The sequence below is a fragment of the Alexandromys fortis genome, unplaced genomic scaffold (genome assembly GCF_014885135.2).
Source record: "Alexandromys fortis isolate MF-2015 unplaced genomic scaffold, M_Fortis_MF-2015_v1.1 scaffold_191, whole genome shotgun sequence".
NCBI lineage: Eukaryota > Metazoa > Chordata > Mammalia > Rodentia > Cricetidae > Alexandromys > Alexandromys fortis.
Window position 1 is genome coordinate 1,289,421 of NW_026068064.1, and position 7,409 is coordinate 1,296,829.

Genomic DNA, 7,409 nt, shown 5'->3' on the forward strand with positions numbered 1-7,409 from the left:
GGGAAATAGTTCTGAAGCAGTTATTTCAGAGAAACATTTCCTTGTATTGCTCTCTGGCTATATTTAAAACTCTTACTTCCGGGAACCAGTCACTCATTTCTGATTACCACAGCACTGACGAGCTACTCTCCTCATAGAACATCCTGGTATTTTCCCTTCATGGTGATTCATCTAATGGCTTTGATCTTGGCCTTTTTCCTCCGTAGTCACGCAGTGTCCGTAGGTCATTTCTGTGCTATGTGAAAAATTCCAGTTTTAACCCAGACCCATTCTGTTCTGTTTAGAATGTATTTACTATTTCCATATTGTCATTTTGTCTCCCAGGATGTTCCCTTTGATCTGCATCCCTCACTGTCACCTCACTGGCTTGTCCTGTCCTCGTATCCTTTAATTGCTTAAGTCAGTGAGTTCATCAAGTACATACAAGTCACCAGTGGAGCATTCATCTGGATGGACTGAGAGCGATTTTGTGCTCTCCTCCGAAAGAAAGAGGCCCAGATAGAAGCCCTTTGTTCTTTGCATTTTTCAGTTTGCCTGTTTTTTCCATTGCTTGCATAGTTGTTGAACCTTTTTGCATTGCTAGCATGCTACTTAGTATCCAGACAGGCCGCATTTACCTTTTCTCTTTACTTTTGCCTAATTCAAGATGTTTTCCATCTGGAAGTACAACTTTGAATTTGTGTGGGGGATGGGGAGGAGGGCGGGGGAATGACCTTGAGGGAATGGGTGAGGGTTTTATAGGCACTTCTAACAAGAACTGTCTCTAGGATATCATATATATCTCTAGAGCTACATCTTTACCCAAAAGGCTTAATTCATATTGCCTGTACCACAGCTCAACTGTATCAGAACTCAGACCAGATTTTGCCCATACTACACAGACAGGGTAAACAGAAAGAAAACACCTGAGGTAGCTTCTCACAAATGCACTCATTTACACAGACTGCAAAGTTAAATCATTAAAATGCATTTTTAGAGACAGCAGTTAGAGTGGGGCATGATGGGAAAGGTGGAATTCTTCTTCACTATTTTTTGGAGTGTGTAATCTATTGTATCAATTGTTTATTTTGATTATGTGAAGAATTTTAGATAAACTCCTTAGTAGCTTTAGTTTCACACAGGTGATCATGTTTGATCATTAAGATAATATAAATAATCATTTTTGAACAGCAATTGTTTTATTTATTTATACAATATAAAACCATAGATATTTTAAAGAAATTATTTACAAATTAGGTGGTAAGTTTTCAAATTTAAAAATTTAAATTCCCCATTGTAAATTAATTCTTTTGTTTGCATATAATTTCATTTATTTCATTATGACATATCCATAAATAGATATTGCCAAATATTCAATAATTTTAAAGAATATATTCTTATAAATAAAAACTTTGTCAAATACATAATAGAGTTATCATTGCTCCAATTCAGTTATCTTAAACTTCTATGCAATCACCTTGTAAATACATTCTTAGGATTCCCAATTTTCTAAGTATTACAAGAGAGAATTATAGTTTAAAAAGAGAGTGGAGAAGAGAGATACTAGAGGTAGAAAGGTTAAATGGGACTAGGTCAGGAAAAATCAGGGAAAGTTCATGGTACAGGAACAAGGCCAAACCGAGCTACAGTTGAAGAAGCCACACAGAATCCCATTACTTTCTAAATTTACTAAAAATGATACATTTTTAAGAAGTTGGTATGGAGCCATCCTGCCCGGATGATTAATGCTGCATTCAGAAGCCACATGAGTTTATACCAGACAGTTTCCTGTGAGCTGATTTACAGGGAGCTCCCAGAGACCCTTTCAATGTAAGCTATTGCTGTCCTTCCATCAGGACTAGATTATAATACATTATTGTTCAAGACTCCACATCTGAATACTAGACACAGGGAAGACATTCCAGAACTGAGGTAAAAGCTTCCTCCCCACTATCAAGCAAGCACTCTGCTCCTGAGTTAGCTACACAGGCTGCTTAGTGAAACACTGGTGTTACCATGTTGGGAATAATGCACCACTTTCTAATTTCATTGTTGTTCAATGGCAAAGAATATATAACAGGTACTATAACCGTGCTTACTAGCCTGTGGCTGGAAGGTTGCAGACCCTGCAGGAGAATGTGTTAAGTAGAAATAGAAGTTAGCTTTTAAATATATACATCCTGGGCTGGAGAGATGGCTCAGAGGTTAAGGACACTGACTGTTCTTCCTGAGGTCCTGAGTTCAATTCCCAGCAACCACATGGTGGCTCACAACCATCTACAATGAGATATGGTGCCCTCTTCTGACATGGAGGCAGAACACTGTATTGTATATGTAATAAATAAAATCTTTGAAAAATAAATAAATAAATATATACATCTTTAGATTAGTTCTATTCTCAGTTCGGGCCAAAAGAGCTTTTTTTTTTCTCTTCTCTTCTCTTCTCTTCTCTTCTCTTCTCTTCTCTTCTCTTCTCTTCTCTTCTCTTCTCTCTCTCTCTCTCTCTCTCTCTCTCTCTCTCTCTCTCTCTCTTTATCAGGGGAACAGGAGGATAAGGGAAAACTCTGAAATGTTCTTTGCTGCTCTAACATGACCATCTCATCTTGATCAAGAACACACAGCACCTGTGGCTACCTTCATAAAATAAAGCTATGAAATTAGAAGGATGAAATTAGAAAGGAATATCTTATTATTTCAAAATAATAAAAAAACTAAAAGAAGAAAAGAATACACATAATGACATTTTAGTCTTCTGTAAACTTTTTACAAAGAGAAAAAGATTTAAAAAATAAGTTAAAATTCCATGTGCATGTATTCTTCTCAGATAATTATTCTACTGAATAACTGATAGGATGTAAAAAACTTTAAAAATTTATTTTAAAATATCAAAAATTGTCATGAGTTTTAATAGGACTTTTGAGTATTCCACAAACCTTATGTCATACCAGGGACCCCAGAGCAGCAGCAGGGGAGTCGGGAGGGGTCGGCAAAAACTATTCATCTCCTTCTTTTCATGAGCAATGCTTGCCATAAGCATTTTCATCACACTGCATTTTAAAATATCAAAGAGAAGTTGAATCATGTAGGAACTCAAGCAGAAATGTTAAGGGCAGGCTAGAAGAGGGAATTTTTAAATTTATCACTGCCTTGAGTTTATTCTACATTCCCAGGTGCTTGGAAAGTAGGAGGTAAAACATGGAAAAATGTGTGTTTTCCTTTTGATGTTGACAAAGGAGAAGAAGAAACATCCAAGGGATTACTCGACCTTGGATTTTCCCATGCACATCAGATTTCTATCCAGTTAAAGCAAATGAATTGAAAGCAGTTCCCTACATAAGATTATACATTCAACACTAGCAATACGCTGTGGAAGAAAAGATTCTTTGTATTGTAATGCCAATTTTAACTTCTGTAAAATGTGCTTCTATTGGAAGTTACATTTAATTACCTGACCTGAAAGTCAAAAGGGTTTCAGAAAGAACAGTGGGATTCCAAGAGGACATCTCCATCAAATAGTGAACTAAAGTTTCCTGATAATCACTGTCTATCATATCAAATTCATCCTTCTGTCCTTAGAGATGATAGAAATATGGCTTTGCAAACTATTCCAGTCCTTCATGAGGGCAATACCATTAGATATTCAAGAGAGAAGGAAGAATTCATGGACACACCCAGGTTCTTATTACTTTTCTCTGCGCCTATAAAATGCTTCTTCCAGAGAAGGTCATCCTAGCTGTAGAGGTCAACTTGCTGCCAGTTGCAGTGTTAATGTCATCATTGTCTTAGGCTCTAAGCAACAATAGCCAACAAGTAACTCAACACGGAGATTTATTTGAACACCAGCTTCACAAAGTCTCACATAGGACTCCAGGCATCTGATGCCATGACTTCTGTCCCTGTTTGCTTTCATCCATTAATATCTTTGTATCACCTTTATTACTTGTGATTTTTATGTCCATGTAAAATACTACTTTGAATCCTCTCATGATTGCATCATGACTTCTAGAATATGTGATACATAAAAGTAAATCTATTTCATTTCTACCCTGCTGTTTCACATATGGTCTCCCATTATATTATCATTTTATATTCCTGGTTTCTGTAATTAGCAAGATTATATACTCACATATGAAGATTTGGAACAAGGAACTACAGAATCGGAAAATGTGCATTGTTTTTCATGACTCTTGGTTACCTCACACAACATAATATTTCCTAATTCCATCAACTTACCTGCAAATTAATTGTTTCATTTTTCATTACAGTTTAATATCATTCAATTGTGTATATTTACCACGTTTTCATTATCCATCTATAAATTTGAGAACACCAAGAATGCTTCTGTTTCTTAGCTACTGTGTAAAGAGCAGAAATGAATATTAATGAGCAAGTTTATGTGGAATAGGAGGGCAAGCCTTTTGAGCCAATGAGTGGGAAAACTGGGGTATATGATAGATGTACTTTTAGCTTTCTCAGTAGCTGTACAAGTTTGCATTCCACCGTGAACGAGGATCCCCGTTCTTTCATATACTCATCAGCATTTGTTGTGAATTGTATTGTTGACCTTAGCCATTGCAACTCAAACTAATCCAACAGGCTTTTCTTTAAAGAAATGGAAGCCTTTACAGAAAAGCACAATAGATCAAAATGTAAAGAAGTCTGCTGTGTGACTGTTTTCCTAAAAACAAGAGAAGCCACCTTCATGATACTACAAAAATATTTCAGCTTAAGCACTACCTGAAAAATGACAATATTGATACATAGTCTAGCACTGAAAAGAGGAATCTCAAGAGGCACCAACCTTACATATAGAACTTCACGTAACTAATGATTGCTAAGAGGGAAAAAAATTAGCCAGCCCTAAAATCATATATACATAATCCATAGTTCATGTATTCAAAAGGTTGAGTGTGTGTATGTGTAAAAAAAATAGGCCATCAATTTAAGTCAGGGTTTGGGCAAAGCATCAGAAGGGTTGGAGAGAGGGAAGGAGAGATGGATTTGTGGGGAAAAGTGATCCAATTATACTTTAAGTATAAGAATAAATTTAATAATGAAAGTGTTACAGCAGCACATTTCCAAAGACTCTGCACGGACCTAATTAAATCTGTTAGTGGTTCACCTAGGTTCCTTCACTTAGTCTTTGAGTGTATCAGAAGTTGACCATCATTAACTAGGTCTACATTTGAGTACATGCTTCCTTAACAGTTTCACTTTTTAGTAATCTTTGTAATTGAAGCATAATTACATCACTATTGTGCGGCAAGCCATCCCACATCTCCTCTCTCGAACTCTGCCAACGCTGTGCTGAGATGATGACAATGTCCTTACCTGGAAGAAAAATGCATGCAGCAAAACTTCTTCATAAATCAATGAAACTGACAAGAAGGAAATCAAAAGTCGAATGTTATATCAGAGTAAGTACTCCTGAAAAGGCAGAGGTCTGTATTCTACATAGCTTTAAGATACCAGGAAATGTCTGAGGATGAGTAAAATCTGAGGAGACTGTAAGGTGCCTTAAGCAACCTGCAACATGTTAGACGGAGTTCAGCTGTGTAAAGACTTCAACATTTGCTTAAAGCATTTTCCAAGAATTTTAAATGGCATATGATATGCCAAATTAAGTATGGTGCTTTAAAGCATTTCAGTTAAATTTGAAGTTGCCATATTATTAATGCATTTGAAATGAGCACTAAAACAAATGATTTGATTCTTTGACCTTCTTCCCAAGTATCCTCAAATGATGTGCTGTACCACACAATTTTATTATTGTTTTCAGATGCTGGTAACATTCCTGGCATTGACCTTTCAGAAATATTGAAAAATAAAGGAAATAAGCCTCCATCTGGAAATTATAAACAGTCTCCTGTTTCAGTGACCTTGCTTGATGCCTGATCCTATCACCTTGACTGTGACCGAGAGTCAGGGTTTCCCACTCAGCAAAAAACAGTTCATTTATTCTCTTAGCAGGAGCTCTGTCCCATGCCATTAATGATTCATATAGGTCATGTTTAACAGGGCCAAGTGCTTCCAAGTTTGCTGTGCACAAAGTAGCAACTTCTGAGTTACACAAATAGCCTCATGAAAAGTTCAGAGTGGTGTTCTGAGCGCCAGACTCTTGGTTTGTTGATTGACCAAGGAATGAAAAAGAAGCAAATAATAGCAACATACAACCTTAAAAATATTGTCTATGAATCATGCATGGAGATCTTAATGTATTTGTATGTTTATATCCAAGACTCAAATTTGATGCCAGGAACAACAAGAAATCTTGAGAAAAGCATTTATTGTTGTGACTAGTACCATAATAATGTCTTAATACTTACAGCTTTCTCCTTTACAAATAAAAGATATTTAATCACACTATCAAAAGGTATCATTCCAAACATTATTTTTTGATGATCTTACTTTTAACTGTAATTTATACATGTCAGGACCAAAATCTATATTTTCAAAAATAACTGCATACTACCTTGATAAATTAAAATCATATTTTCAGCTTTCTTTTTTGTTTTACTTTACCAGTATGCAAGTTGCTTGTAATAATTTTCTCCTGAAGTCTTTATATTCTCAGAAAAATTTCTTTATGCTACTTTACCACCTTCTTACCTTTAAAGTCTTTACTAGCTATAATTATCACACATCCCAAAAATTAACATGGCAGACATTAGAATATAAAGGAAAACTGTGTTTTTGAACACATGAAAAATTAAGTAATGTTATAAGATATTATTCAAAATAATGAATGTAACTAATCAAGAATATATATATATATATATATATATATCAGTGCCTTTAAATGTGTACTTTGTTGGAGCATTTATAAGTATATAAATGTTGTTAAAGCTTGTTTTAAAGTGATATTTTCTACTTCTTATTAAAAAATGTTCTGTGGGCTTGTGGGCTGATAGTGCTGAGCTAGAACAGAGTATTAGTGAGGAAAATTAAAAGGGTCAGATTGCTGAGAGAGATAACTTGAGGTATTGGTGGGAAACTTTATTATATAACTTCTATTTTGTCTCAAACTAAATATTGTTTCTCTTAGGGGTCTGACAATTAGTGCAGCATTTTGTTAAATTTATTTTATGCATGTTTTAATTTGATTACTAATAAGTGTCTATTCTTTGATAGTTTTTTGTTATATAAAATGGGGTTACCTATTCAAAAATCTTCCATTTGAATCCAATTGTTTGGCTAGGCTGAACTAATTAAAATTCCAGGGACATTGGAAGGGAAATACTCAGTATACACTCACCTAATTGAGCTGTGCTTTCATACTAATATTTTAGGTGTTTAGAGAAAGAACATATAATTTATGAGTTATATGTTGTACATACTTTGAAATGAGGAGAAAGTAAGCCACATAATTTCTTTGGCCTAACTACCACTTTATGTTATGACAATCAAATAATAAATTATTTGATTATTAC